At 47.9% G+C, this 9,832-nt stretch overlaps 1 pseudogene; it reads right to left on the bottom strand.

The window, feature by feature from the left end:
- Nucleotides 1-8,516: 8,516 nt before the first annotated feature.
- Nucleotides 8,517-9,377, bottom strand: LOC149334807 (uncharacterized; annotated as a pseudogene).
- Nucleotides 9,378-9,832: the final 455 nt, after the last annotated feature.

The raw sequence follows: 9,832 nt of genomic DNA, 5'->3' as shown, positions 1-9,832 counted from the left end.
GAGGCCCGGCAGAGCCTCGTCCGCCGATGGCGCCCGCAGAAGCACAATCGCCAACTCAAAATCCGCATCGCGGAACTCGCCCAACAAGCGGCAGAGTATGCGACCCAACTCGCCGAATCGAACTGGGTAGACCGATGCAACAACGCTGCTCGGCAAATGCCGAGCCGGAGCACGTGGCGCCTTTTGCGCGCCCTCATTGATCCGACCCAAACCTACACCGAAACACAAAAACATCTTCAACGAGCAATTCACACCTTTAACAGAGACCCAGCCAAACTGGCTGACGCGCTCCGAGACAAGTATCTGTACACAGACCAGGATTCGCGTGGTCCGGCGTACTCGTATGCAGGTTCTGAGAACGCAGAGCAGGATCGAATGTTCCAGCTTCACGACCTCAAAGCGGCCCTGGCCAAAATGAAACGAGGGACAGCCCCGGGCAGGGACAAGGTGAAACTTCTCGCTAACCTACCCGAACCGGCCTACGAGCGGCTGCTCGAATACTTCAATGCCATCTGGATGGGAGGTACGTCTCTCCCAGTGGATTGGAAGACGGCTCTCGTCACATTCACATTCGTGACATTCGTGACAACAAATGTGACATTCGTCACATTTGTTGCTGCAGCGACCCCCACGTACGTCATCCCGCCTAAACCACAGTAACCCAATCGCACGCATTAAAACCCGCACCTCCGCAATGAGCAGTTCATTTTTTCCCGACGCCATAGTGCTCTGGAATGGCCTTCCCGACAACATCATAACATGCTCCGATCGCCGCCTTTTCCGCGAGAAACTGGCTAATCACTTCTCATAAACATATTCATACTGCGACACCGAAGTGCCAACTGTTCCTTGTTTTCTTTTTGTATGTTTATTTCTTGCTTTTAGTTTGTATATTATTGTACTCTTTTTGTACCCCGTGTATTTTTCCCCCTTTCTTTTTTTTTTGTGTGTTCTCTGCCACTACCCTCCAACCTGTATGTACGCCCCCCCTTATGTAATGCCTTCGGGCCTTTAAGGGACAAATAAATGAAATGAAATGAAATACCCAAACCAGGCAAACCTCTCAACACTGGCAACCTCCGGCCCATATCTCTCACTTCTTGTGTGGGGAAGTTGATGGAGACCATAGTCCGTGACAGACTATCCACCTACCTAGAAACGCACAACGCCTTTGCAGACACCATGTACGGGTTCCGCCCATGCCGGTCCGCACAAGATGTGCTGCTGAAACTTCATAGAGAGATTCTTCATCCCGTCGACCACCCTAGCGATGACAAGGTGTTCCTCGCTTTGGACTTGCGGGGCGCTTTCTACAATGTGACGTATGATATTGTCACGTTGTAGTGACGGCAGGCCATCGGTGAGGAATACAGCAACAAGGCTTGCAAACGAAGCTATTTATTTGGGATGACTTGCGCCCGCAAAAGAACTGAATCACTCGGCGGCGGCGTAAGCAACAAGCGTGCTCGTCAGTCGTCGAACTTCGAATGTCTGCTCCTCGCGGCATCGCTCGATTTAAAGCCGGCAAGGAAACTTCCACATAGCAGGACAGGATCATCTACAGTAATCTGGAAAAACCTAGATGCAGCCTTTCATGGCGGCGATCAATCGAGATTAGACTGGCCGCTTCTCGCGTCGCGAGAACAAGATAACAGCCCTTTCTTGCAGCCTTGAGCGTGAACGAACAAACACTACAATGATACGTGGCATTACCCCCCTTCCAAAGAAGCATCGTCTCGATGCTTTAAAATGAAATTAAACACGGAGAATGCTTCGAGAACTTAGAGTCCTTTAGCGTTCCTAATAAGGTGTAAGGGCAGCGGTTAAAGCTTCAAGTCTGGCCGTGTCGTCTTCGTCGTCGTCGGCGTTGTCGTAGTTTTTGTCGTCATATTTGTCGTCGTAGGCATCGTCGTCGTCGTAGGGGTCGTCGTCGTCGTAGGGGTCGTCGTCGTCGTAGGGGTCGTCGTCTTCGTAGGGGTCGTCGTTTTCATAGGAGTCGTCCTTGTCGTAAGGTTCGTCGTCGTCGTAGGGGGCATGGTCTTCTGTTTTCATCGATGGAGGATCTTAGTTCTTGCGCTCAGAAGCAACCTCACCTCCAGAGGCTGCTTTATTCAGTTTAACCTTCAGGGGCTGGGGAAGTGTTCACGCACTGCGTAGCCTCGGCTAGGAGATACTTAGCGCGGTGACGATGGCGACGGAGAACGCGATAGGTGGCTCGGCGATGAGTATCCTTCCCGACGCAAAGAATCCACGATTTCGGCTGGTCGCTGGCCGGGTCGGGGTCGTGGGGCGTCGTAAGGGAACCCTCGGATGCCCATTCTCCTGTATGGACAGTGCCGGAGAATGTGACCGGCTTCTCCGCAGTGGAAGCGTTGTGGGCGGCGCTGGTCGGGTGTTCTCCACTCGACGCATTTCCTCGGCCGTGTACGACGCTCGTAGGACGGGCGAGTTGGGGCGAGAGGCCGGCGCTCCAGCGCAGCTGGCTAAGGGCGATAGGGGCTTGGGTCTCGTCGTCGAGGTACAGGACGGCGCACTGCTGCGGCGTAAGTCATGGCTGGAGGCTCCAGAGGCTGCGTGGTAGACTGGAGTCAGGTCTTCCGGCGAATAACTCAAAGGGCTGTCGTCACGACTTGCAGGGGTTGTCCGGTACCTGGAAAGCTACCCAGCACCTCCACCAGATGTCACGTTGTAGTGACGGCAGGCCAGCGGTGAGGAATACAGCAACAAGGCTTGCAAACGAAGCTATTTATTTGGGCGGACCTGCGCCCGCAAAAGAACTGCATCACTCGGCGGCGGCGTAAGCAACAAGCGTGCTCGTCAGTCGTCGAACTTCGAATGTCCGCTGCTCGCGGCATCGCTCGATTTAAAGCCGGCAAGGAAACTTCCAGATAGCAGGACAAGATCATCTACAGTAATCTGGAAAAACCTAGATGCAGCCTTTCATGGCTGCGATATATCGAGATTACACTGGTCGCTTCTCGCGTCACGAAAAAATGATAACAGCCCTTTCTTGCAGCCTTGAGCGTGAACGAACAAACACTACAATGATACGTGGCAATATCATCCTCTCCCACCTGTCTCAAGTGAACTGTGGGTACAACACATTCCAATACATTAAGCAATTCCTCACTAATCGGCAATCATATATCCGACTCCAAGACAGTGAACATGGCCCGTACCAGCTTGGTACGCGAGGGACTCCATAGGGAGCAGTCCTCTCGCCTCTTCTCTTCAATCTGGCCATGATGAAGCTCCCTATCCTGCTGGGTGAGGTCCTGGGTGTGCAGCTTGCCCTCTACGCGGACGACATCACCCTCTGGGCAACACACGGTTCTGTTGGAGAAATCGGGGCCAACCTGCAGCAACCGGCGGCTATTGTCGACGACTATGCACACCGCTGAGGCCTTGAGTGCTCCCCGAGCAAATCGGAATTCGTGCACATACGTCCCAATCCAAGGTGCACAACCAAAATTGCCCTCTCCCTGCTTAGTGGCCCGATACCTGAAAACGATGAAATCAGAGTATTGGGACTCTACATACAAAAGAACCGCAAGATTGACACCACGCTGAAGAAACTCCGCAAGGTGGGGGATCAGGTGGGCCGTATGGTCCGCCGGGTATCAAACAAACGAGGGGGGTTGCGATGCAAAGACGCCCTGCGGCTGGCCAATGCATTCGTAACCAGTCCAATCCTGTATTCCGCACCGCACCTCCACCTGCGCAAATGCGATGAGAACGCTCTCGAAGTGATTCTCCGAAAAATCTATAAGAGAGCTCTCGACCTCCCAATTGCAACTTCCAACCAACGTCTCCTCGGCCTGGGGATGACGAACACCTTTGGTGGGCTGCGCGAGGCTCATCTCGGCAATCAATACTTGCGGTTAATAAAACACGTGCGGGTAGCTGCCTACTGACCCGCCTCCACATCAATTACACAACCCATGAGGGGAAGCGGGTATCCATGCCCGAGGCCTGGCGCTTCGCACTAAAGTTTCGCCCCCTCCCCAATAATATGACAAAAGATGCCCATGATGGCCGCCGCCTCGAGAGAGCGGAGGCCATTTCCAAGCAGTATGGTGCTCGACCAGGGGTATTTTACACGGACGTGGCCGGTCCACACCATGGGGGTTGGTACACGGCTGCTGTTGTCCACCAAAACAACCCAGTTCAGGGCCTCACCTTCCGTGCCCCCAACATTACATTCGCGGAAGAAGTTGCTGTCGCACTTGCAGCTGCGGATCCATCGTCCCGAGTCATTATCACCGACTCAAGGGAAGCTTGCCGCAATTTTGAACAGGGCCAAATTCCAGATCTTGCCTTCCAAATTTTACACAGATGTGAGTACCGGGATTTCCCAACCCGGCGCACCATAATGTGGGCCCAGGAACATGCGGGTATAGAAGGAAATAAGGTAGCGGACACTACTGCCCGCGCGCTTAACCACCGGGCATCGCCTCTCTCGCCGCCTGATCCGGCTACTGATTTTAATCCGGCTATTACTTTTCGGGAGATCTCTCTCCTGTATAAAAACGCTCACGGCCGATACCCACCCCCCTGTAAAGGCCTCAAGAAGGCAGAGGAGCGTTGGCTACTTCGCCTCTACACCAACACGGTACTGTGCCCGGCAGTGCTCAAACATTTCAATTCGGCCTTTTCGGGCGAGTGTCCACACTGTGTGGAAGTGTTTGCGGACATGTACCACATGGTGTGGGCATGCCCTGCCAATCCTGCTTTCCCACCCCACCCCCACCCCACCCGAGAGAACTGGGAGGCTGTCCTGCTCGGCTGCTCAACTCTCCAGGACCAACGAGCCCTGGTGACAAGAGCCCGGGCCGCCGCGGAGGCCACAGGGGTCCCGGACTAGGGATCCCTCCTAGTGATTGTGAGGGCCGGGCCCTTCAGGCACGGTCCAAGCAATATCTCTCTTGTATATAGTATAAATAAATGTTTACACCACCACCATCCGCGTCTTTCGGGTCTGAAGCCGAGCGCCATAACCACTGAGCCACCGAGCCGAATAAACCAAGGGTTCTATGTAATTGGCCAAAAAAGTGATGAAATGTTGATTTGAAAGATAAGGGATGTGTCTACGATACTAAAAGTACCCTGTATGACTAATGATGATGTTCTTGCCTGTCGCCACTTACAGGCGAAACTTAGATGGAAAGTCAACTGGCAATATCGTTCAATTTTCAAAAGAACAAGCAAGACAGTAGTAGTTTCAGAAGAATAATGACCTATGGGGTAGCTCATCTTCAGTCTACATTCAACGAAATCTAACCATGTCAAATGCTCTACTTTGCTATGCAAAGAAATGAGCTGAAGGAAACCAGTTTTAGTTTCTCTTGCATAGAAACGGTCGAGTCTATTATCGGTCAGCGGGTAGAGAGACTGCTTGGTGCATTCATTCTTTGAGTGAACTTGACGAGATAGATGTCGGTGAACCTTAACTTTTCATTTTTATGTCCTCTTACGAGTACCTAACCTCTATTACTATTATTTATTTATTTATTGTACCCTCAGGGCCAAAGGCATTACAGAGGGGAGTGGGTTAATTAGGATAAAGAACAATGAATATAATACAGTGAAAACAGGTAGTACAAAATAAATTTTCTTCAGATAAACAACATTCAAAAAGTGTAAATAACATAAAATCAATGTACATAACACAGTGGAAACAGATATAACACATGATCAACTTCTTTCAGAATAAACAATGTTAGTTAATGCGTCGTGAAAGGTTTTGTTATCTGCAATGGCTGCAATATCGGGGGGAAGGCGGTTCCATTCCACAGATGTGCGAGGAAGATATGACTGAAAAGATGATTTGGTGTGGCATGTTTGGATGCCAACCTTGTGGCGGTGATCGATGCGACGTGAAATGTATTCTGGGGGTGATATGAAATAATCGTGAAGCGTAACGTGATGATATAGCTTGTGAAATAGTGTTAGGCGACCAATTTTACGGCGAGATTGTAGCAGTGGGAGTGACACGTTAGATTTCATGGCTGTGATGCTTGCCGTACGGTTGTAATTTGAAAGAATGAAGCGAACGGAATTATTTTGGACTAGTTCCAAGGAATATGCAAGGTTATCGTGTGTAGGGTCCCATATTGATGCTGCGTATTCTAGTTTAGGACGTATAAGTGTTTTATAGAGTATAAGCTTAAGAGAGGAGCGGCTGAGAAATTGCGACGTAAGTACCCTAACATGCGGTTAGCGTTATTAATAACGTAGTCAATATGAATAGACCATGTTAAATTTTGAGTGATATGAATACCTAGGTACTTGTATGTTTTTACCCAATCAAGAGGAGTGCCGTTAAGATAATATGAAGGAAGAGCGTTAGGTGCACTGGAAACACGCAAAGCTTTACATTTATTAATGTTTAATTCCATATTCCATGTAGTGCACCAGTCTGACACCAAATTGAGGTCTGACTGGAGAGTGTCAGTGTCGTTAACGTTATTTATTTCCCGAAATATCACACAATCGTCAGCAAAAAGGTGAATGTTGGAAGATATGGCAGAAGGAAGGTCATTAATATAGATTAAGAATAGGAGTGGTCCCAGGACCGATCCCTGTGGAACACCAGATAGAACGTTAGCAATCGGTGAATTAGTGTTATTAGCATGCACAAATTGCCAACGGTTAAGAAGGAAAGATTGAATCCAGTCGAAGACGTTAGGATTGAGATTAAGATGGCTCAATTTATGTAGCAGTAATTTATGACACACTTTATCAAAGGCTTTGGAAAAATCCAAGAAAATGCAGTCAGCACAAGATGAGTTGTCAAGTATGCGGTATAGCTTATCAGTAAAGGCAAGTAATTGAGTTTCACACGAGTATGTTTGACGAAAACCATGTTGCGCAGGTGTGAAAAATGAATTCTCATCGAGAAAGGTAACGACATGATTGAAAATGATGTGTTCTAGTAATTTGCAGCATGTGCTATTGAGCGAAATGGGACGAAAGTTTTGAGGGGAGTGCTTACCACCGGACTTGTGAAGTGGAACCACCTTCCCAATTTTCCAGTCGTTAGGAAGGCTTGCTGTGTCGAGTGACTGTTGAAAAAGTTTGGTTAGTATAACTGAACTATAAGCACAAGTATTTTTTAGAAATTTAGCGCTAATCGCATCAGAACCAGGTGAAGAATCATTTTTCAAAGATTCAATTAATTTGGCTATGCCAGGTGGATCGATAGTTATAGGTGACATTGTCGGGAACCTGTGGTGCTGTATGTGAGGCAGATTAACGCTTGAAATGGAGGAAATGCTTTCAACGAATGTGTTATTCAGCACGGAAGCACAAAGATCACTGGGGATAAGGTTACCGGAGGCATCTTGTAGTCTAATTAGTGGGTCGTTCTCAGGGTGTATAACGCGCCAGAATTTCTTAACACTCGTTTTCAAAATAGTTGGTAATGTGGCAGACAAAAAGGTATTCTTTGTTCGTTTAATCGCGTTGACGTAAGCGTCGGAAGCACACTTGTATTTCGCCCATCGCGCGTTAGATGGTGAAAGCTTCGCGCGGCGGTATAAACGTTTCTTTTTGTTAGATAATCGTTTGATGTGTGAGTTGTGCCAAAGTGCTTGTGGATTAGAGGTGACGATGCGCTTAGGGATATACTTATCAGTTAGTTTGTGAACCTTCGTTTTGAATGATATCCAGTTTTCTTCGACAGAGTAGTAGTTAGAGTTAGCAAAAAAGTAATCAACAAATATGCCCAGTTCATTTTTAATAGCGGCAAAGTTGGCGCGTTTGTAATCTAGAATGATTTTTTTTATTTTGCTCGGTTTCGGACGTGGTATATTAATGCAAAAATTGAGCAGAACGTGATCACTGATGCCTGGAAGATATGTTATATCAGTAGCTAACTCTGGATTAGTTGCTAGAATTAGATCAAGAGTGTTCGAAGCGTTATTTACTGTCCTTGTGGCTTTTTTTACTAACTGAGTTAGCGAAAAAATGGTGCATAGTTCTAAGAATTCTTTAGCTTGATACGAAGGGGAAGGTGAAGAAGGCGGCTGAGCAGTCCATGAAATAGTTGGAAAATTAAAGTCTCCAAGTAGAAAAAGTGGTGATGAAGGAAATCGTGCGCGAACAAGATTGATAGCATCGTGAAGTTCGTTAGTGAATGTAGACGAATAAGAAGAACGGCAACAGACGCCAATAATCAGTTTAAGATGACCTATCACTATTGACGCAAATATTAGTTCTAATTCGCTGAAGACTTGGATACATGAAGATGGAATGTCTTTAGAAATAGCAAGTAAAGCCCTGCCGCCACGTTTGGCTATTCTATCGCAACGATATACCGAGTAGCGATTAGCGTTTTGGAAGATTTCGGAATCCGATACTTGCGTTGGGAGCCAGGTTTCGGTTAGCGCTATAATGTCAGCTGAGCATGTGTCTATGGCAGAAGATAAAGAAGTATGCTTGTTAAGTAGGCTCCTGACGTTAGTATAAAGAACAGATATCGACGATGGCAACTGTCCACTACCCCTCGCGATTCCCTACGGTGAAGCGGAGGATCCAGCCACAGAATCCAATCTAGACGATTCGCCACGTGCCACAATTTCCTCAACAGTGTCCTTGGTAGGGTTATACATGAAGCTTTTTTTATTGATATGCAGCTTTTTATAGCGTATCCTAAAAGAGCGAGGGCCAGCGTGAATATTTCCGAATTTAAAAAGTTTTTTCCGAGCATGGCGCGTAGCCGGTGAGAAATCTTCACTGATTGTGATGTTATCCGTTTTAAATTTGTTACGAAGGGTTAATATCTTGTCTTTCATTTTAGTGTCAGAAAATTTAGCTATGATTGGTCGACACTTCTCATCTGAAAAAATGCCTAGGCGATGTGTACGTTGAATTGGACTCGAGCGGCATACTTCGACAATCTTAGTCAAGGCTTCCAGGAGCTTAGATTCAGTGTCTACCCAAGTCTCTTCCTCATCGGGTATACCCCTAAATATTAGATTTTCACGTCGCGATCTATCTTCGGCTTCATCAAGGCGAGACTGCAGCAAATCATTTCGAGAACGTTGGTCTTCTACAGATTTCTTTAAAGATGAGAGCTCCTGATCCATGTCGTCGATTTTCTTTCCCTTTTCCTCGAGTTCATCAAGCATCTTGTGCATGCCAGCTAACTTTGATTCAATGTTCTTTTGACTATTCCTAATGTCTTTAATATCAGCTGCTAATTCGGCCTGATCTTTAGAGCTTTGCAACGTACGAGAATGTACATCCTTAAGCAGCTTAAACATAACTTTCATTTGTTCAGACGAATTGTCTGGCAGGTTGTCTATGTCAAGGGAGCGAGTCATAGAGCCCGGGTTAGATTAAATGTCGCCAGAGCGTAAAAGCAGAGAAATCATTGAAAAGCATTTACAAGCAACATCAAAGCACACCCGCGGGCACGGGAACAGAAGTAAACAGCGATCGTCGCATTTTCTAGCGTGCAAAGAATCGTGCGTACAAACCTGCACGGTAAAGAAGCGAAGCATTGGAGGTATGCCGATGTCACTGTTCCCGTGCCCACTGAAGGGAAAGCCAGCGTGTTGTCGCTTTAAATCCGGTGTGGGTGGTGATGCCATCGTCGATGACGCTGGACGGGTGTGGACGAGGGATTCGATGAGCAGGAAAGCCCGGCCGGGTGGAAAGCTGAAGTTGTCGGTGAAACGAAGCCCAGATCTTGCAACCACCGCACCAGGGAAAAACGTCGAGTCAGTGCCTGCAGCCGGCGAAGTTGGTATGGCGAGCGCCAGCAAGGCCTGCACGGTAAAGAAGCGAAGCATTGGAGGTATGCCGATGTCACTGTTCCTTAGGTTTC

This window comes from Amblyomma mixtum, chromosome 7 (assembly GCF_055824585.1).
Source record: "Amblyomma mixtum isolate Tamu chromosome 7, ASM5582458v1, whole genome shotgun sequence".
Taxonomy (NCBI): domain Eukaryota; kingdom Metazoa; phylum Arthropoda; class Arachnida; order Ixodida; family Ixodidae; genus Amblyomma; species Amblyomma mixtum.
The sequence above is the reverse complement of the archived record's forward strand: the minus strand, read 5'-3'. Positions and strand labels throughout refer to the sequence as shown.